Source organism: Hibiscus syriacus, unplaced genomic scaffold (assembly GCF_006381635.1).
Source record: "Hibiscus syriacus cultivar Baekdansim isolate YM2019G1 unplaced genomic scaffold, ASM638163v2 tig00008013_pilon, whole genome shotgun sequence".
Lineage (NCBI taxonomy): Eukaryota > Viridiplantae > Streptophyta > Magnoliopsida > Malvales > Malvaceae > Hibiscus > Hibiscus syriacus.
Window position 1 is genome coordinate 1,544,817 of NW_024062150.1, and position 22,599 is coordinate 1,567,415.

At 34.3% G+C, this 22,599-nt stretch overlaps 3 pseudogenes; all 3 read right to left on the minus strand.

Moving 5' to 3' along the window:
• Positions 1 to 4,951: 4,951 nt before the first annotated feature.
• On the minus strand, positions 4,952 to 7,227 carry LOC120201892 (annotated as a pseudogene).
• A 1,754-nt stretch (positions 7,228 to 8,981) lies between these two features.
• LOC120201948 lies at positions 8,982 to 10,837 on the minus strand (annotated as a pseudogene).
• Positions 10,838 to 12,809: 1,972 nt separating this feature from the next.
• On the minus strand, positions 12,810 to 21,297 carry LOC120201893 (annotated as a pseudogene).
• Between the last annotated feature and the right edge of the window lie 1,302 nt (positions 21,298 to 22,599).

Consider the following 22,599-nt stretch of genomic DNA (forward strand, 5'->3'; position numbering starts at 1 on the left):
TAATCTTCAATATTTTAATATATACTAATTTAATTCTTTCCAACGTCTTCCTTTTTTTTTTTTTTTGGTTTACCAAGAAAATCTGGGTTGCAATGAAAAAGATATTTGTTCTTTTCTATTTTATTTTAGTTTCTAATTCCTCCAAGTTCAGTCCAAAGGACGACAAATCGGGGGGTTTTAATTTTGCCCAATACCCCTAGTGGGTAAAATATTTAAAGTATTGTGCCTACCCTCAGTTTATTTAGTAAAATACGATATTTGTTACCGGTTAAATGAAACGTAACGAGTTTCGTGTGATATTATTTTTTAATGGTTCACGCATAATGAGATCATGTGGACTATTATTTTAATGGCATTATAATGACTCGTCATGTAGAGATAACGAGTCCATTAGAAAAATATTTTTTTTAAAAATAAATAATAAAATCAAATAAAAAAATATTTAATGGAACTCGTCGTTGATGTGATGAGTTCCTTCGATCTCAAAATAAATTAGTCGTTGTTTAACGGGCAGAAGGGCAGCAGCATTCACTTGGAACTCGTCACCTCGAGGTGACAAATTCGGCCGGGGATTTCAAAAAAAAACTAGTCATTTATAGTCGTTGGGGTAAGGCTATAAATAGGGGTTTAGGGTTTTTATTTTCACCAAACCCTGAATCCAAAAAATTAAAAAAAAACATGTGTTGTGTAAAAATCCCAAAAAATGGCAACCTGAGAATATATGTTGCAGCTAGATAAAGTCCATATTTCGTCGATCCAACTCGGGTCGAACGACAAATGAAGTATTTGTAGTCGGGGGATGACAACCAGAGAGTCGCATCAACGAATGATAACGTATCTACATCAATCCAATCTATTTCCAGTTATATTTTTACATGGCTTCAAGGTGTACCTTGCGTTGATCGAGGCCCTGATCGAATGTTGGCACCCCGAAATGCACAAGTTTCATTTCCCGAGTGGTGAAGTGTCGATTACTTTGGAAGACGTCGCTTATCGGTGTTCCCGTGAATGGAACCCTCATGGTGAGGCAGAACATGTACGACCCCTCGATGTTGGTCCACCAAGTTCTGGGAAAATGACCACAATCTGACATCATAAGGGACTATCGGTAATGATAATGTGGTTGGAGTTTGAATTCGAAGTGACTGTCGAGTCTATCAAGGTGAAGGTTGTTTTCGCGTCCCGAACATTTCTTCACCAAGTGATTTGAGGGATATTATTACCGGATAAATCCGGTAATATGGTGCACACTCAGTACCTACAAATTTTGGAAGACTTCGATGCGTGTCGTAATACCAGCCGAGGCTCGGCGATTCTAGCATTTCTGTACTGGGAGCTTTGCAAGGCTGCAATTGTAATGTCGGGTCGAAAAGTCGATGTAGTAGGTTGTCTGATACTGCTACAGTCCTAGGCTTGGTATCGTTTCCCTTTTTTACGCTAATTACAGATGCCCCAGCCGAGCTTCTGCTGGCTGGAAGGTAATTGTTTAACTTCATTTATTTAATTTTTTTTAATTTCATAAATTTACTTATTTTTTATTTGTTTATAATAATTTTTTTATTTTTAAATATTTTAGATGACATCATAAAATAACGAGGTGAAGTTGGCGGTGTAACTGCACGAGACATACAGATGAGGATCGACATCCTCGATCGATTCGTGGTATGACAAACAAAATTACAATTTTTTTGAATCTTTTTAACTTTATATATATTAACTTTGATATTTAATATTTACAGTTTTCTTGGATTCCGTATGTCGACGAGGAGATCAAACAAGTATTATCATGCTAATTTCTTGAGGGGTTCCACTTATGGTGTGTCATGATGCCGTTATAGCACAAATCGATTGTTGAGTGGTACGCGACTAATAGAGTGATGCGCCAGTTTGCTGGGCACCAACCGATTCTTAGGTAAATATAGGTTGATATGGACACACTCCATACAATCGGTACCCCTAGAAAACATAATGCAAATTGGCCAACTTGACACGCTTACTACATCGACCTATGGAATCAGCGTGAACTATCGCTCCCCCATCTTCAAGACATTACACCAGTGGACTTAGAATTCGACCATTCTCCCTATCTCCGGCTTTACAAAGAAAATGGCAGACCATATCTCATGACACCGGAAGAGAGGGCAGAATGACAACATCATCAGGCCATACGCACCAAGTCCAAGTCCAAGAAGAAAGCATTATCGTCTTCGTCTTCCGCTTCAGCATCTGCAGCTGAAGAGTACTATTATGCATCTCAAGCTAGTTTCGATTTCTTTCCTCCATTTCATACTTCAGCAGAGACTCGACCGAATTTGGTTAGAGGTTAATGGGATGCGCCGCAATACATTCAAGCATCTTCGACATAACATGCAGTTGTGAGTGACTAGGACCATATCCTATATGATCAACAAAGTATGAGCCAAGTCGAAGCAGTTAAGGTGATGATGGCATCAAATGTCATAAATCCATCACCGTATTTCAAATGTGGATCACAGAGTGTGTTGGGTACACCTCCTCGATAAGATGACGACGACGACTATAATCAAGGTCTACGACTCCGACGTACTTGACGACCCCTGTGGTATTATCATTCGACCACTCTGCGGCATCATTAAGAACTTAGAAGACATAAATTTTCATTGTAATTTTCATGTAAAAAATTTATTTTTTTTACAATTAATTTACTTTGTATTTCGTAAAATTTAAATAAATTGATTTTTCTTTTAAATTTTTTAATTATTCTCGGCCGAACTCGTCACCTCGACGTAACAGTTCCATCAAATATTTTTTTTATTTGATTTTATTAATTTTATTTTTAATTTTATTTTAAAATTTAATGGATTATTTACTTCGGCGTGACAAAGTATTATAACACCATTAATATAATGACTCACGTGAGACCCATTATAAGTGGACCATTAAGAAAATAATATCTCATGTAATAAATGTTATATTTTGCTAAATAAAGTTTTGAGTATGCCCAATATCCTAATATTTTACCCGCCTAGTATTGGGAGAAAAAGGGCAAATTGACCAACTCTTTCAAATTTTTATTTCGAAGTTGAATTTTCTGAAAGATATCGTCCTGTTCAACATCACCATAAATGAACCGCAAAATGTACAATTACCTGTCATTATCATGCATGATATGATGTCTTATGGAAGTCTTAAAGAAGAATGCAACATATGAGATACGTATAGAACAAATCATCAATACATAAACACACTAGCATAACAAATAAAATTACAGGTTACATAAATCATCATATAAAGTGTAATAAAAAATTAGAAAAACAACCTTGCCAAAAAAAAAACCTGTAAATACATTCAATATCATGATCAAAGTACCTGAAGAAATAAGTATACAACACTAATTCACAAGAACTAGGAATAACATCAAAGAGACATGATAAAACATACATGTGTCATTCTGATGATGACATTTGGGAAAATCAATCATTATCATTATATAGCAACTCGGATTTTCTTACCAATCCAATTTTTTTTTCTTTATAGCCAAACAAAGGATAAGAGATGGAAGAAGATGGTGAAAGAGAGAAGAAATAACAAAAAAGAAGTTAAATTGGTAAAATTTTAAAATACTAAAATTTAATTTTATAATTTTTCATAGAAAGATTATTTGCATATTTACTCTACTCTCTTTACTTTGCGTTCAATTTTATTACTTCTATAAGAAGATTGTACTTTTAATTCATTTCACGACTTCCTGGCACCTGCTCGTTCATGAGGTAGTAAACTTATATCATATATACATAGGAATATGATCCAATTATATCTCATTCTCATACCATTTTCCAGGAACAAATTTATGCCTTATGAGATAGTTTTTCTTCTGGAATTAACTTCCCAAAGCACTACTAGCTCAGTGCAATGTGCATGACAAACACCCAAATGAACATATCTCAGTAAATTCAGGAAAGAGACATTATTGAAATCAGAAAGTATAAAGCAATGAATAGAATAGATCATATGGCTCTCTACCACCTGTTCAACCAATGAAAATTCGGTTTCATTGAAAACAATAAATTCTATTTGAGATCTCTATTATCATATTCTGTCCTTGTAACAGAAACGTCACTTACAACAACTAAGCAACACACAGCCAGTTCATACTATCTGGTCCATCATCACCACGGGGTTCAGCCAATATTTGGTATTTATAATGAAAAAAATATTCTCAAAATACATATTCACTAATCAAGAAATAAGACAGAGAACCATGAAGTAAAGCAATTCTTAGAACACAGCTTTTTGTTCCAAGGACTTCTAATTTTCCTTTCAAGGATACTCTCAAATCTCTTAAATAAAAATGGCTAGTCTTAACTATCACCTAATACATCTTTTCCCGGAAAACTTTCCACTTTAAGACACCAAGTCAACATCGCAAGAAAGCTCCCAAATGCTAATATCCATCATGAAGTAGAGACTTCTCCATGCCAATATAATCTCAAAGATACAAATAGCATTCTTACACTCACAAATATCCTGCATCTTACATGTTTCCATTTCAAGCTATTGGGGAATACCTCAACTGCTACAAAGCCAGTAATTTTGTCATGCTCTAGTTAACGTCACACACCTCGATTTCTCCAAAGTTGATAATTTGGTCAAGCGTTAATATGTCACAAGCATCGTCAGAGAAGGTATAGTCGATTCAAATTGTCATAAAACACTTATAATGACTTTCGTGCATATATAACTATAATAAGTATAGTCAAATGTGGTTTTTTCTCCCTAGATGTAAAATCAAATGTTTGTGAACATAAAACAGCAAAAAAGCCACGTTACCATTATAGCTTTTGTAAATGTTACTATCCTAAAGAAGAAATAAAATAGTAATCATTGTCCTCAACTTAAAAATATTTCAAAAAGTTCACCAACTTTCTATTACCAAGTAATACTGCAGCAATTACAGTAAAGTCAAGAAGTTACCAAGTTCATTCTACAGTCGGAGTGTAAATGCAATTGGTTGTGAGCGGCAACAATTGATACTTTGACAACTAAAACATCATAGCACAGCTAAGCAAATCAGGGTCTAGAACTTTTACATGCGGATAAAAACTCAATGAGCAAAAACAGTGTCATTGCGTCTATGAGGTCTATCAGGAATCATTCCTGGTTTAAACTTAGAAGCTTCATGCTTTGTAAGCTCAGGAGGGACAGGGCTGCCACTTTGAATAAGTATCTGCTTAAGATCAAAGAAGACATCGGTATCATGGAGAGTCATAAGTGTTGTGGCCACACCAGTCTTCCCTGCACGACCTGTTCTTCCAATACGATGTGTGTACATTTCAATATTACTCGGCATATCATAGTTTATGACATGAGCCACATCAGGAATATCAATTCCACACCCTGCAACATCAGTAGCAACAAGAATATTGAACCTCTTGGCCCTAAAACCTTCAAGGCTAATCTCTCTCTGCTCCTGCGACCTTCCACCATGCAAATTTGTTACCTTATAACCAGCCTTATCCAGATTCTTAGAAATAATATCAGCATTCTCTTTTGTATTGACAAACACAATAGTTGTCTTATCCCCAAGATCATCAAGCAACTTCTGCAATCTTGGAAATTTCTTCGATTCCTTCATCATTATCACATGTTGAGAAATTAAATCAGAAGCCTTTCCAGCAGTACCGATAGTGACAACAACAGGATTCCTTAAATATTTCCTAGCTAGCCGCTCCACAGCTGGAGGCATTGTAGCACTAAACATAAAAGTAGTCCTATAAATCCTTTTCATCAAGCTCCTCATCTTCATTCCCTGGTTTCAAATTACTAGCTGGCATAGCATCCAATACACCCACGACTTGGGGCTCAAAACCCATATCTGTCATTCTATCAGCCTCATCAAGAACAACATAATTACACTGGTTCAAGACAGCATACATCCTCTCTAAACAATCCAGCAAACGACCAGGTGTGGCAATAACGACCTCACACCCTTGTCTAATCCTAAACCCTTGTTCCTCTATAGATTGACCACCAACAATCGAAACGACTTTAATACCCAAATAATGGCAAACTTCATAGTTTCATCCTCATTTTGCTGAGCAAGTTCACGAGTTGGGGCCATGACAACAGCATAAGGGCCCTCAGCTTCATTCTCTTCACTCATAGGAGGTAATCTAGATATATAAGAAAGCATGGGCAAAACAAAAGCAGCAGTCTTACCTGACGCTGTTTCAGCAATCCCAATCACATCCCTTTGCTGCAATCCTAGAGGAATTGCAGCCATTTGTACTGGGGAAGGCTTCTTATACCCAACTCTCTCCACAGCTTTCAACAACTCGGAAGTCAAATTACGCTCATTCCAACTCCTCATTGGCCGTGGAATCTTCGACCCTTTATAAGATATGTTAAAATCTTCCCTAAAAATCCTCCAGTCCCGTTCAGTCATTTCTTCAATCTTCTTTTCAGACCAATGCTTGTCAACTCTCATATCGAATGTATCATAGGTATTAGCCGCTGCTTCTTTTAATCTCTGAGCCACAGCTTCCTCTGGTTTCACTTCAACGCCATCTTTTTTCCTAGTATCTTCTCTCATCTCCTTCTCAGTGTTGGATGCGAGCTTCTTCTGTTCCCTCCTATCCATTCCGGCCCTAAACCCACGCCCAAACAAAAGCTGTGCCTCGTGAGGGTTCTGGTACAAGGAATTCATGTCTCTCGAAGTATCTTCCGTGTTTTCCCAATCAAACGAAAACCTAAATTTCTCGCTGGGTTTAATAACCCTCTTTTTAGGCTTCTTCAACCTGAGGTACTGCTCCTTAATCGCATCCAATTCCTTTTCCCTTTCCCTCCCTGCCAACTTGTCCAACCGCACCCGCTCTCGAGCCTTGGTTTCCTCCTCTCGCTCGTGCTCTCTTTCACGCTCACGGTTCCTCCGCTCGGGCTCGCGATCTCTCTTCCGTTGCCGGCTACAGTCGCGGTCGCGGCGGTCGTAGGAGTCCGAGGAGGGTTTAGAAGAAGGGGAACCGGAGGCATTGTTGGAACGGTGGAGCTCTTCCAGGTGGCGCTTCTGCAGGGAGCGCTGTTCTTCGAGACGCTGGAGGGCTAACTGTTTGCGTTGGGCTTTGGTTAAAAACACGGGTTTGGGGGGATTGGTATTGTTCATGATCCTCTCCAAAGAAACAGAAGGATAAAAGGGGATTTCGCTTGGTTAATTGCAGGAGGGGAAGATTGATATTCAAAGAACCCGAGTTTTTTTTTTAGTTATATTTCATCAACTTCTTCTGCAAGTATTTCATCTATCTGTATAATTCAAAAAGTTAAATTTAGGATAAATTTTGTACTTAGTCCTTAAAAACTGAGGATTTGCTTATTATATTCTATTTCAAATAATGTTAAAGATGTTTAGGGTAAATTATTTACTTATATAGTCCTTAATAACCGAGGGTAAATTTCATCAACTTCTTCTGCAAGTATTTACTTATACACAAACAATGTTAAAAGAGTTTAGGGTAAACTATTCAAATAACCACTTCACTATGAGATTAATGTTGATATAATTACCATATTTTCAATTTTAATAATATGACCATATAACTATTTAAGTAGTTTCAATGTAGCAACTTGACGTTAAAAACAAACTGTGTACCTAATATAGCTATTATTGATTAACGACGAGTCACATGTCTATATCAACTACACCGTTTATTTTTAAAAATAAGTAGCTATATTAAAACCACATAAATATTTATGTAATTATATTGCTAAAACTAAAACTACGAAAATCATATCACCATTACTTGTGAATCTCCCATTTGGTTTGTTAATGAATTTCCTATAGTATTTCGAACATGATTGTTCTTGATGCACTGAATGAATATTATTTCAAAAAAAAAAATCCTCTATTTTATAGATATTGGTCATATATAAATTTGGTAAAAGTTTAAAATGTTAAAATTATATTTTGTTAGATATATGAAGAAATTGATACTATACGGATTCTAAATTATTGATAAAATAAATAGATTATATCAATTATTAACGATTTATTTTTAAGTTGAACAAAGAATTGTACTCAAATTCTAATAATAAAGGTACAATCAATTAAGAATGTTTGATTTATGAAGTTTGAAGAAGGAAAATTGATGATGAAGATAAGGCGAAGAAGACTTTCCTTCTACGTGTCATAGGAGTTTTTATACTGACATTTAGTGATGATGTCAGATGTAGGACAATGATAAGTACTCGTATGTTGACAAATTAAATAATTATATTATCAGATAATAAATTGTAAATCATATGAACTTGTTGGTAGTCAAAGCGTTATAACAAGTTGAGGATACATAACTCCCAAATACATTCACTATAATTCCAAGAATGTACCCGTTTCTCATACTGAGCGTTGCGAGTGTTATGTTCTCCATATCTCTTCAATATCGAGATTTAATATAAATAACTCGAAGATGTCTCCGTTTCAATTTCTTATTATCTCGTGAGTATCGAGAATCGTTCATTATATATGTAAACACGCGCGCATTTAGTGCTTGAAGCAAATCATTGCATCAATTCTTGATAAGAGACTACATAAACTTAATAAATACCTTTGTCTATGAGGCTCAAATCAAATCACTTTATGACATTTCCTAGATCAATAATTTTTATAATAATTTTATTAATATTAGACGTTTAATATATATACTGATAATTTAAGAAAAAAAATTGAAATGATTAGAAATTTAATAATCAACTAAAATGAGAGTCATAATTGAAAGATAAAATTAAATGTCTAAAAATTTAAAATTAATTTAAAATAAAAGTCAGAAGTTTTGCAATTAACTCTTTATTTAATGTGAAAATCTCTCTAATTATACCACCAAGTCATTTTTTTAACTGCAAAATCAATGAAATAAAGTAATACGGAAATATGTACAGGAATTTGGGTAAACTACAAAGGCCGAAAGTGGTATGAAGAATAAAAAAACTAATCCAAACACAAGGTGTAGTCGAATTTAGTGAAATTGTTTTGTCCAGTCAAAAGGTTCCCAGTGTGAGCAAAATTGGCAACGGCCTGCTTCTGTTCCTCCACAGATGATGCCTCTGACGCCGGTACATGTCGTCATCTGGCAGTTGTAGCATACATCTTACAACATTAAGACCCGGACTACTCTTGAACTGGCTTTCATCATCAATCACATGCACAAACCCTTTGCTTAGACCAAACTCAACATGGAAGTATGGGAAAGTTTTCGGTATTGAACCGCGCAATCCCTTCTCACTTGTATCGATCAGCTTCTTAGCGTTGTGTTGCCTCCACTCATCTTCAGCTTCATCAATTGCCTGAGAAAAAATGTTCTTTTAGAATCATACACATAAAAAAAATGGCATTTGAACTATAACATGAACATGGACAACTTATTGCTACTCAGCTAACTAGATCTTTAACCATTGAGAAAGATCCAAGTTCACATGAAGGTGCAGGAATTTGTAAAACTTATTGCTACTCAGCTAACTAGATCTTTAACCATTTTAAAGATCCAAGTTCACATGAAGGTGCAGGAATTTGGAAAACTTATTGCTACTCAGCTAACTAGATCTTTAACCATTGAGAAAGATCCAAGTTCACATGAAGGTGCAGGAATTTGGAAAACTTATTGCCACTCAGGTAACTAGATCTTTAACCATTGAGAAAGATCCAAGTTCACATGAAGGTGCAGGAATTTGGAAAACTTATTGCTACTCAGCTAACTAGATCTTTAACCATTGAGAAAGATCCAAGTTCACATGAAGGTGCAGGAATTTCACAGGTAATGTGAAAAGGAGAACCTTACTTTTTAAAATATACAGGAGCCATTTTTGCAATTTCACGTGGCACAGGAATGCATTCAATCAACACGACGACGCTGTTGAGCCAATCCCATCACAGTTTCCAAGAAAACCATCTCCTTGGCAAACATCATAATTAAGCATTTCTTGAAGTTGCGAATTTCATCCCATATTATTATCAATTGTTCTTGTGGCTGACAAGGGAAAAAGAGTTTGAATTGTTAATTAGGATACACCAATTAGTAAAGGCCAAGAAATATTATGTTCTTAATTCGATTTCTACATCAAATACAAAAAAATAAAGATGAAAAATTACCTGCTTCTGTGTCAACAATCTGCTTCTTACTGCCATGATCTCTAGTGTTCTGCTTAGCCTTCATGCTCTCAACTTCCAGCTAATAGAAAATCAAACAACCAAAACAAATCAGCTATAGACAACTTAAGCCCTATAGTTGAAACTTGAATAGGTAAGAAAGCGATGTTCTTCCTATCAAGTATTAAAGGATGCATTAGGTGTACTTCGAAACAATTAAACTCATGATCGTTTAGTTCTGTAAAGTTATACAGGGTTCCAATACGTAGACAATAGATTGTAGTATACCCCAACAAAAGGTTTCAATTACCTATATGTTCAGGATCCAGTTAATATTTGACTGCTATAACCTCCACATCTGAGGATTTTTATCAGTTTATATTTCTATTAATGCAACAACTAAACTTGGATAGATATCAGTAGCATGGGATCGGTAAACTCCTCAATCAATTATCAATCACTGTGCAGTATCGAAGCAAAAACCAAAAGGTTGTCTTACCAGAAGTTTCTCGGCTTCTTCATGCTTTCCCTTCAATCGAAGCTGCAAAGCCTTAGCTGCCAATAGGTTTATGCACAAAGTCTCCGTTTACATTGTAACAGCTTCACTAAGTTCATTTGTCTCTGATGCTACAACTTTTGAGTCCAGATTTCCATCATGATTTGCATGTGAACCAGATGCAGTAGTCTCATTCCCCTGCTTACGAAGAAATTCTTGCATGAAGTTTCCATCATTGGTAAACTTATTTGCGGTCAATATCGCAACAGCATTTTTAGCGCGACTATTTGGTTTTTTTTTCGTTTTCCCCAGGATAATGAATCACGGACTTTTGGGGCCCTCATCTCAGAATTCCCAAGATATACATCCTGCAGATAGTCTCGTTTAAAAAGCGCGCCTAGGCGCGCCCATTGTGCCGGGCGCAAGTGGCACCGGAAAAATCGCCTCCGGCGACACAGGCGAGGCGGTGAACGGCGGGCTCGCGCTCCCGGCCCTTTTTAGCGCTTTTCCATGTTTATACTAATTGAATTTTGTTTACATTATCAAATTTAATTTGTTTGAAAAATAGATTTAGTGTCATGAAGTATGGTTGTTTACGTGTTTTAAGTATTTGAACTATCATTTCTTATATTGGTTTATGTTTTGTTATGTTAATGTATTGTTAGTGTAATTATATTGAATATTTTTATATTTAAATACCTATCATATGATTATCATGTTGTTTTGAGTATAAGATATATAATTAATTTATAGATTTTTAGTATAAAAGCGTCTACGAAAATTATAAATATTAAAAATTTAATTCGACCACTCAATTTTCAATCAGACTAAATGAATATATAGAAACTTTTGCATTGATATTTTTTTTTCTTTTTCAGTTTTTACAAAAATTATGAATAATTTTGTCTAATCATACTCATTTATATAAACTCATAAAATGATTATATTTTTATGTAAATCAATAAGTTTTGAATAATATAAATAATTCGTATCTCCTTGTTATTTGTACAAATAAACTTCCAATACTGTCATAAAAGTGTGACCAGCTAAGTTAAGTTAGAACAAAACTATATGACATTAATATTATTAATAGTTGCCTAAATCCAATATAGAGAAAAAATGTTTAGATTTTAATTAAAATTGACCAATTTCTTCTAAAAAGTTTTACCCAAATTTATCAATTGGATAAAACAGTTTGATGTAACGATTTTTTTTTTCATTAGGACACCCGTGTTTTTTTTATTTAACCCATTAGGACACCCAAGTTTTTATTTTAGAGAATACGACAAATGTTACAGTGAAGTTGAAACTCGTCACATCGAGATGATGGTTTTTAATAAAAAAATATTTTTTTTATTTAAATTTATTGTCTCAAAGTGATAAATTCTAATAAAATATAATTTTTTTATTAAAATTTATCACATCAAAACAAAAAAACTTAAATAAAAATATTTTTTTATTAAGACTCATTACCTCGACAGATGAATTTCACGCATTGTAAATAAATATCATATATCCCAAAATAAAATTATGAGTGCCCTATTTTCCCAAAAAAATTAAAAAAGCTGCCCCATTGGGGAAAAACCTTGATGTAACAGCTTAGTAGTTTCCTCTGAACAAAACAGTTGCATATAACAGTAATATTTATACTTTTAATATATATATATACTATGGTACAAATATATATTTAAATTATCTAATATGATTTTATTATTTTTACAAAATATCTTTTGTTTTTTAATAATTTTTATAAAATATCTAATGTAAATTTAGACTATTATTGTGTGTTACAGTGTATGTACATTTATATTGATCAATTAAACATTAACATACTAACACAAATATCATAATAATACACTAAATAATAGTTTAAGAAATTCATTTGATACTTTAACAACATATAGATACCATATTGAACATTTTAGAAATATAAGTACCATATTAAACATTTTAGAAATCTAAGTCCCCATATTAAACAATTTATTAAAGTACAACTATTAGACATTTTGTCAAAGAAGATGTACTACATTTGAAATTTTAAAAGTATATACCATATTTTGTTAAGGTGGGAATACCAAGTGTAGTATGATATACCTGGATAAATCACTAATTTAAAGAAACAAATTAAGGAAACGAAAATGTTGAGCAGGAAAGAGAATAATGAGAAGTATAACAAAGCATCAATTCTAATAAAACTGGAGATGCTTGATGGAACGAAAGAAGCAATAAGAACACTTTACAAAATGTTTTCCTTATAGATTAAATTATAAACTCACTCCAAGTCTAAGACCCCATCAAATTTTCCTCAAATCAATTATTATATCAGACAAGCAACATTAAAATTTGTGGACAAACTCCATTGTTTTACCTCTTTTCAGAGCCCATTTGAAGGTCCGAATACGGTATAACCATTGATGCCACAAGCAATATTGAATACTCCGGGTTGTAATATTGGTGACTTTCACCATCTCCATTCCTCATGCCAAGTAACGATGGATCGGTATATGCCATTTGCCACCGGGTTGGGACCAATCCATCAATTTGTTGTCCGTTGGCATAAGGTAGGGGGCTAGCTTGTGGAATAAATTCCCTTGGTGTATCAAAATGGTTGCCCGAGGAACTACTGTAACCTCGTTGGAACCTGTCATCATGGTAACTCCGTCCTCGGTCGAATCCGCATGAGCCACTTGAGGATCCCATCTCATCTGACATGCCCAAATCGGATGTAAAAGAAAAGTGCTGATTTAATAAATATGACCCGTTGCCTAGAGCAGGGAAGCTTGCTCCTGCCCTACCAACATTGTGTTCCTCATCAAGCAACTCATTGATGATGTCAAGATGTGGAAATTCATCTGCCAACACACCTTGGGTTGGACGCCCAGATGTACAGGCTGGAAACTCCATCGGGAAGTGTTCCCAGGATCTATGCACAGACTTGTACAAGTCAAGATTTTCAATCTCACCAAGCAAAGAAGGATCAGAGTGCATGCTTCTATTGCTACCCCCATGAAAACTCTCCATCCAGTGGGGAGCATTCCAAAAGGTTTCCCTATTTACCATGCCAAATGGAATACCTGATTGGATAGAATTTGCCTCCATCCTCTCAGAACTCGGGGGCATATACATTGGTGTAGAAACAAAGGTAGGCGGTTGCGAGCAAACTGGCAACGGGTTGACTGCTGAGCTAGGGGAGTTGGAACGAGTAAAACCAGCTGAACTAGAAGCAACATTATGGTTGCCCATTATAGCATTTCTGTAAGATTGAGGAACATAACTAGCAGCTGGAGATGGGTCAGGACCTAATCGGCCAACGGCACTAACTGTTCGAGCAAGTAAAGGAGTTGTTTGAACCATAGAAACAACAGGAGCAATTGGCCTAGAACCAGGAATCAGAGGAGCACTGGAGGGCCTAGACATCACAGGTACTTGTGGGGTAGTATGTTTTTCAATTGGTTTTGGAGCTGCAGTCTTCTGAGTCTCTGATTTCAATACACCTGTTATTTGGACTGATATAGTTGAAGATGCACGTTGATCACTCTGTTCCAGGCAGTTTGATAAAGTCTTCCTAGTCGGCATAGAATCTACACTACCAGCACCTGTAGTCTGACCTAAACTGAGCTGAGGATGGCAAAATTCTGGAAGGGCTTCTTGGAGAGAATGGTACAGCAGCCGTGTTCTCTTCAGGTCTTTCTAAATCAACTGAACATTGGGTGTCGGGCTTCTTTTGCGGCAAAACTTCCTATAGTTCATTGAGAAGATAAATGTCAATCATAAAAAAAAACAACTTTGGAAGTGGCAGAAAGAGAAAAGAACTTAATGAGATGGAACATAAATATGCACCACCTTCCTAACAGTATCCTGCTTGGACCACTTTGTCAGATCTGACAACGAAACAGCAGGCTCGGACTCGGATTCACCGGCCTTGCTACTTTCGGAAACATCATTTTGATGCCCTGCATCTAATGCATGACAAGAAGGCCGATAATCAGATGCTGTAGTCCAACTACTGCCATCGCTTACTGTTCTACTTCGCTGGTTCCTTCCTCTAAAAATTTGAAGAGCCAGGTTAGATAAATATAGAGTCTTATCATCGATAGGAACTTAAAGAAACCTAAGCAATACCTTACCTGCTCAGTGATTTTTTATTGTGGTTTGAAAATGAGTACCCTTTATAGGGACCATTCATGACCACTGATGGTACTGAGTCTGTTGAACACGTCGATGAACTATCATCCATTAAAGATGGGCTCCTCCTATCAGCTACTCCATTCTGTACACACGACAGTCCACTTATTCTACGGGTACAGGCTTCTGCAGGAGGATGAATTTCTGATGTATCTGTATCCCAATTAACAGGACTGACATCTCTGTCTTCTGAGTCAGGCCGAAGAGCTTCTGTGGCAGCATCAACTGAATCAGAAACATCACCCAAAACATCAATTTTTTCAGGAACTTGCGGCTGCTCCCCCATCACAGAGGCTTCTTTTTCATCATTGGGGTGGTCCTCTTGGTGCTTCTCCTGTGCTGCCACAATAGCCTTCTCCTCTCTCCCTTATCTTTGCTTTTCCGATTATTCCGTTTTTGCTTAGCCTGCGATATGTAAGCATTGGAAATGCATCGGATTCAGAAAAAGAAGTTTACAAATTTAGTCTCCACCCTCTTTTAACTTTTTTTTTCAAAATGGAAGTCTATACATACACATATATGGACACAACACATTCACAAAAACTTCAAATTGCTTCCAAAGTACACTAGGGAATGCTTCAGATAATCACCAGATAAAATAAATTTTGAATATGCAAAATAATACTTAATTTGATTAAGGTTTGCTCAGGTGGTCCAGGGAGAGTATTTTCAGGATATCTGCTAAGATTCTATCATGCCATAAAAAACAAGGATTATACCTGTTTTTTCTTTGATTTTTTCTCCTTTTCAGATTGTGCTCGTTTAGCCTTCTGCTCTCTTTTAGCCAGCCAAGCAGCTTCTTCACGAATGAGTTCTTCTTGCCTTTTCAAAGCAACAGCTTCTTGATAGGCAACTTCAATCTTGTTGCTGTATTTAAGCAAAAATTAGGGTATCTATGGGTACAAATAAGTAGCACTATCATCCATTACCATCCTACTACAGTGATTACTGAAAAGTTTGAAACACTGAAAATTAAGAATCCAACCTTTCCGTTAAGCTGGCAGAAAAAGTCATATAAAGGAGTACAAAATCAATGACCACCGAAATTTGTGATCATAAACATCCATCAGAAAATAAGACGATGCCCTATTTCTAGAATAATTATTTTAGCTGGTAGGAATACACTTCTGTTCTATACCATCCTGGATATTGTTTTCATTAGATAATAGGTGAAACAAGAAAATATTAGATGAATACAAATGAGAACGGGTGCTTAATGAGTTGAGCAGCTAGTGAGTTGTTCAAACTTGACTCGGTCAACGCTAGACTCGGGTTGACTCGACTTGAACTCGAGCTCCACTCGAGACCTTAGCAAGTTGAGTCAAGCAAAGTCCAACTCGACTCAATAAGTTTACAAGCAGTTCGTTAATTTTATTTTATAATTTTTTAGTAGTTACCTTAAAAAATTATTCTATTAAGAAAAAGGAAGTCTAATTAATAATTACTAATTTACTAATAGATAATAAGAAAGATACCAAATTACTAATTAATAATTACTACTAATTTATTAATTTTCTAATAAACAACAAGATACTAAAATATTAATTATTAATTTATTAGATTTTACATATAGTTAAGAAAACAAGGTAAAAATTCCAATGAACTTAACTAGCAACTAGTCAAGTCGAGTAATGAGCAACGAGTCGAGCAACGAGTAATGAGCAACGAGTCGAGCAACAAATTTTTTTAATGAGCACGAGTCGAGCAAAATTTTATTGACCTTAACGAGCAACGAGTCAAGCAACAATTTTTTTTAATGAGCATGAATCGAGCACTGCTCACTCGATAAGCACACCTACAAATGAGTCATATTTATACATGCACATTCATCCAGTGGCTGATATTAGTTTCAAGGGTACATACCAGTATTTCCGCACGTAATAAGAAAAATAAAAAACCTATTATTAGTTTAATGCAAAATTATAAAACACGGTACCTGAAAATATGAGAAAGAACAAATATTTCCACTGTCCTGCGGCCCAACTCCGTAAGATGCCTCTCATCACGCTCAATTGAATCTTTGTTGAAATCCTCCCCAGAGTTTCCATCCTACATAAAAATGAAAAGACTTGCTGAGACAGGAAAAGGCTTTGGTTTTGGTTGCTGTAAAAATACCAGAATAAATATGTTATGTAAAAGGCTGGAATTATCTTTAACAGAGAGGTATACGTGAATAGCATTAGCTTCTAAGGAAACAAAAGCATCTTTTCTGGCACTAGAGAGAATTCATCTATTTGGACAAGTAAAAAGAATTCTGCTACTTATGGTTTCATCAATGGATGAAAAATTCAAAATGGAACTTAACAAATTACTCTATGCTTCCTTAAACGCATGTGACGTTCTTACTTACTAAGACCTATCATCAATATTTAGAAACATACCTTTGTTCGGTTTTGAGGACCTTTATCATCTTTTGGAGGTAGTGGTTCCAATGCTGCCCTTTCTAGTAGTAGTAGCACATCATCCACTAACAAAAACATATCTTTTTCCACATGAACAATTGGTGCTGGCATTTCTTCAACATCCAATAATTTTGACTTTGCTTTCTCGCCCTTACTCTGGCCTTCTAATGCTTTCAACCCACTATAAAGTGAATCCATCACCAAAGTAGATGTCACTTCCTTCTCGATAAAAAAGTGCTTCACAACTACTTTCAAAATCACATCTGTTTTCTCCCTGGACATCCAGCGCCTAGAATTTTGGTCAATACCCAACCAGAAAGAACAAAAGCTGCAACAATTGCAGAGAACTAGTTGAGAAGAAAGGCAAAAGGATAAAAAGTGATGACCTAATCAGAAATAAAATAACCAAATATAGGTAATTTAAAACATGAAGAAAAACACAAAGAAAAACTATTAAGTTGAAAAAAATGAGGCTAATTTTGATACATGATGTCAAGGCAATAAGGAATTTGATGCAGTAAGAAAAATGATCGAAACTTAAGGTGAACATCAGGCAATGGTAATAGGAACAAGAGAAACCAATTGATAAGAAATCCTCTAAAACGAAAGATTAAAACATAACACATTTAGTGTTCTAGACGAGTAACAAGTCATTAAAAGACGGTTTATAAAATCATTTACCTTGACCAGCCAGCTTTGTCCTCTATCAACTTTCCTAGCTTTTGTTGTCTCTCGTCCAAAAAAGGGCGACAAATTTGCTCTACATTTGTCAAATACACTCTAACAAGTTCTCTCCTATACTGACAATCAAGGCAACGAAAAGGCCGGTCTGCTTTCTCCCTACAAATCCAAAACAATATATTAAATTTGCTCAACATGGAAAAAACTAAATCAGGTGTCCACAAATAACTAAGGCAAAGCAACTTGGTTTTAGTATACCAAGGCCATAATTTAAAACCATGGTAACCACTGAATGCAGGGAGGCTTCTTACAGTATAATGACCTCATTAATAAGCCAACTTTATCATCAAAGATATAATACAAAGGCAGAATGAAACATTTATTGATCAATAGTTTTAGCCTGAATTTTATATTACTGAAAACTGGGACTGCAAAGTTGTGTTGACAAGCATGACGAACAACAATCGAAGTTTATATATGCAGCTACTAACTATGTAGCTCCAACTCTATTTTTCTTGAAGTACACATATCTGACATATATGTGAACATGGGTATAGAGATATGACCCTCTAAATACAAGTAGAACATGTCAGACATATAACATGTCCAATGCTCACCAAGTCCGGCAACATAGACTTATATTGAATGAAGCACCAGAGAAAGATGTTCTTATCAGTAAATTACCTGATGACTTGAACTTGAGCTTTTATGATAAGGATGTCAGATTCTATGAATCCATCATAAACTTTTGAAAGCTCCATAAACTTTTTCCATCCCCAGTCATGCTCTTTCTTCCAGAATCGATGTAAAGTATCTGCAATCCACAGAATGTCACTGATAATTCATGATCTCTGTTACCAAAACTAAACTAAATTTGAGCCAGCCAACCTGAATATTTTGATTTCTTAGGATCTTTATTCACGACAGCTATTGTAAACTGTGCAAAATGACTCCAACCTGTCTCAAATAGAGAGGAATAATATAAGTTTAATAGCATAAGAAAAGATTAATGACAATAAATCCAATGTGTAGTTAATTTACCGATAATATCTAACCTGGAAGAAGTTTTTCATGATTAGCAACACAGAGAAACAATGAGAGATGGTTGCAAACATCACAACCTTGTGGATAAATTAAGATGTACCTGTCAACCATGGAAAAATGCAGAAATCGAAACCAGTGAATTTTCCCAGCTGAAGAAGCATATGTTTCTTCAAGGCCAAGATTAGAAAGTTTAAAAGATTAATCTGTTTGTGTACAAGAACATATGAACCACAGTATTTCAATAATAGAAGAATGGGAATTCCAGAATGACAATTATGAATGCGACAAAGAAAGTAGAAAACAACAGCCAGTAATATCTTAGCCCCATACCACTTGTAGCCACCAACTTCAAACGCATTACTACGAAGTTCTCTTTTGTTAATCTGTGAAAATTTCTCTATCTTCCACGTATACTTTCCATATAGTTCAGAAGGTTTTGATCCTATAAAGTAAGTGAGCTCAGTTTAAGAAGTTTAAATAATATAAAAAATGGGAAGAATAACAATAACATAGACCAAAAGTTTCATACATAAAATGAAAATATATGGAAAGTAAAAAGTGAGATTTCTTGATAAGTATTCCCTAATCCAACTTGATTTGTAATTATTACACAGAAATAGTTCAGAGCAAGTATAATCTAATAGCAAGCTAACCTATTAAGTTATTTTTAAAAAGAAATAAACTCAGTTGAATAATTGAAGGAAAGGGGGAAAAAAACAAAACTACATACCAAACGGTTCATACTTAAACTGGAATATATATGTAATTCTGGTTGAGAAAACATCTATAACTATTCCCCAGCTGAGAATCATTTGTGTTTTTAGCAAAATAGTTCAGAAAACGCATCATCTACTAGATATCCGAATTAAAAAAAATCATGTGTCCAAAAAAAAATCTTTTCCAAGGGTTCTTGAGATAAAAACAGTATGGTTCGAGAAACATCTTATCAATCTATTTTTCAAAAGGTGAATTTGTCATGAGAACCATGGTTATGTAGTTAGCCTTCTATAATGAACCACTGATAAATGAATTAGAGCTTGAAAATCAAAAATTCACATTATGATTGTAATAAATTTATGAACATTAGAGAAAAGCTCAATTGAATTCGAAAATTTACACAGAAAATTCACAATGGACTACCTGAAACTAAATTCAAGCCAAATTTCTAATCATGCCATTCCGTGTTTTATTCGCTGGATTTTTAATTTATGAAGGATTCAACCCAACACTTCAATAGACTTCATGACGATTGAGAATAAACAGACAGCATACAAATACATGTTGAAAATAATAAAGAAGATTCAACTGAAAACGAAAGAGATCCAAAAGCTTACCACCACCATCATCATCATCAGAGTCCCAGTAAGGGGGTGAAGTTGAAGGTGTTCCATTTTCTAGCTGATCAGAAGACCGCCACCCTGCCGACGCTTCCCCTGCTTGACAACGCTGCCCACTTGATATCTCCTCCACAGACCTTCCCACTCCAGACTCCTCACTTTCAACCGCAGCCATTCCCCCCTAGAAAACTCCTTCCTACACTCCTTGAGTTCCACTTGCTACACAATTGAAAATCCGGATAAGAAAACCAATCAAAATTATTAACTCTTAAACCTCACTTTGAAATGTAAATAATCAGAAACATCATTATCCAGATAGGCATATATCCCATTGTTTTTAATCAAAGCATTCAAAAACCCAAAACTAAAACTGCAATTACATCAAATTTCTACGGCAGTTTATCATTAAATTTTACGCAAAACCAACTGACACAAACACAGTCTATTAGGTCCAAATGCTATTGATACCAAAGTTTTTCATATTCATATATATACATATACAAATACATATTAATTTATAGAATCTATCATTATTTTAATTAGATAAATTTAACGACTACAACCAGCCAAATTAAAATAAAAATCAATAAAACCCTAACTTTAAAAATCTTAATAAAATCAATAATCAAGCTCGAAATTGAGCCAAATAGAATCCCATAAATCAATCCATTAAACCCAAATTTAACAAGAATGAAGTTAAGACCCAATTACATGACCTCAAACTCAATTAAACCCTTCGAACAAAATAAAGATCGCCGGACTCAAACCCCCTTCCCCAAAACCCCAATCAAAACCAAGCCTTAAAAAACGAATACCCAATACAAAAAAGGGAAATAAAAAAGATTCGTACAAACATCCTATAGATTGAATAGTGAAAACGAACCCGGAGCCAATAAAGCTTATCTTTTTGCTAATTCAAATAGGGGCTATGGCAGCTCCCTTGAGATTCTAGAGAGGATAACAGAGAAGAGAAAACAAAGGGGTAGCAGCAAGAGAAAGAGCAAAGAAAGAGAAGAGAACGCAGTTGAAATATTTTTGTTTATATTATATAGTAAATTCTTTATTTTTTTTTATAACTTACTATTTATTTTTCCTTTTTTCTAAATCTGTGTGAGGACTCAGAGAGAGGAGAGATCATATATATATATATATATATATATATATATATTAGTTGTAGTTACAATTTAAATATTTATATAATTTTAATAAATCTATTTTTTATAAACTCTAATATTTGTATTATATACTTATTCGCTTGTCTTTATTTTTACTCGTTAAAATTAATTAAAGTAATTTCAAGTAAGATATAAAAGAAACAAAAGTATTTAGCTTTTAACCAAAAAAACAAAAACAAAAGTATTTAGCAATAAGAAAAAAAAAGTTAAGTTCGCTTGATTTCTAACAACTTTTTAATTTTATTTAAAAAAATAAAAAGTACCTTTCATTATTAGAGATAAATATTTATTTTTAATAATGATGAGATATATTCTTATAATAGAGATATTAAAAAAATAAAATAACAACTTTTTATATTTATATGAATTAAGAGTAAAGTCAAATATTATATATTTAAAAATCATAAAAAGGTATTTTGTAATAAATTTTAGTTTTAAGTTGACGTTAATAACTTTTAAAACTCTCATATTTTAAAATTTACTTTTTCCCTTTCCTATTTTAAATTCTCTCAATTTTTTAGCACATCGTTTATTCTCATTTTTCATTTTTGTTAATAGACGGTAACAACAACTTTAATTTTTAATAAATTTATTTTTGTAACTTGTTTTTTTCTTAGGACATGTTTTTATATATCTTTTGGTACATTTTTATTCTTTTATCGATATTTTTTCGTTTACTTTTTCTATGGTTGAATTTGACGTCGTTTCGATTTATCAAAATTACACTACTTTGTTATCATACTGATTTTTTTTGCTTTGGGTCCTTGGATTGGATTTATATATGCGTTTGAGACAATTGTCTCACGACGCTCGACTCTGAGTTGTGATTGTTGATGGTCTTTCAATAGTTTCATCTCTTGTTGTGATTCATTTGGTAATGTAGTCAGATATATTCGTATTAATCTTTTGTTTGAGTTTTTGGATGGATTTATTAGTTATTTCCTTATATGATTGTTGAACTAAATTTTGATTTTGATATAACATAGTTATTATGATGTTTTAAATTGTTAAAATTTGCAATTTCACAATATTTATATATAATTTATCATAAACGTTTTAAAGCATTTTTAAGTGTGAAAAATAATCACAAGTGTTATCGAGTATATTAGCATTTTATAAATATCATTTTTAAGCTTGAAACACTTGATTTTTAGCCAAAACAACTTCCAGT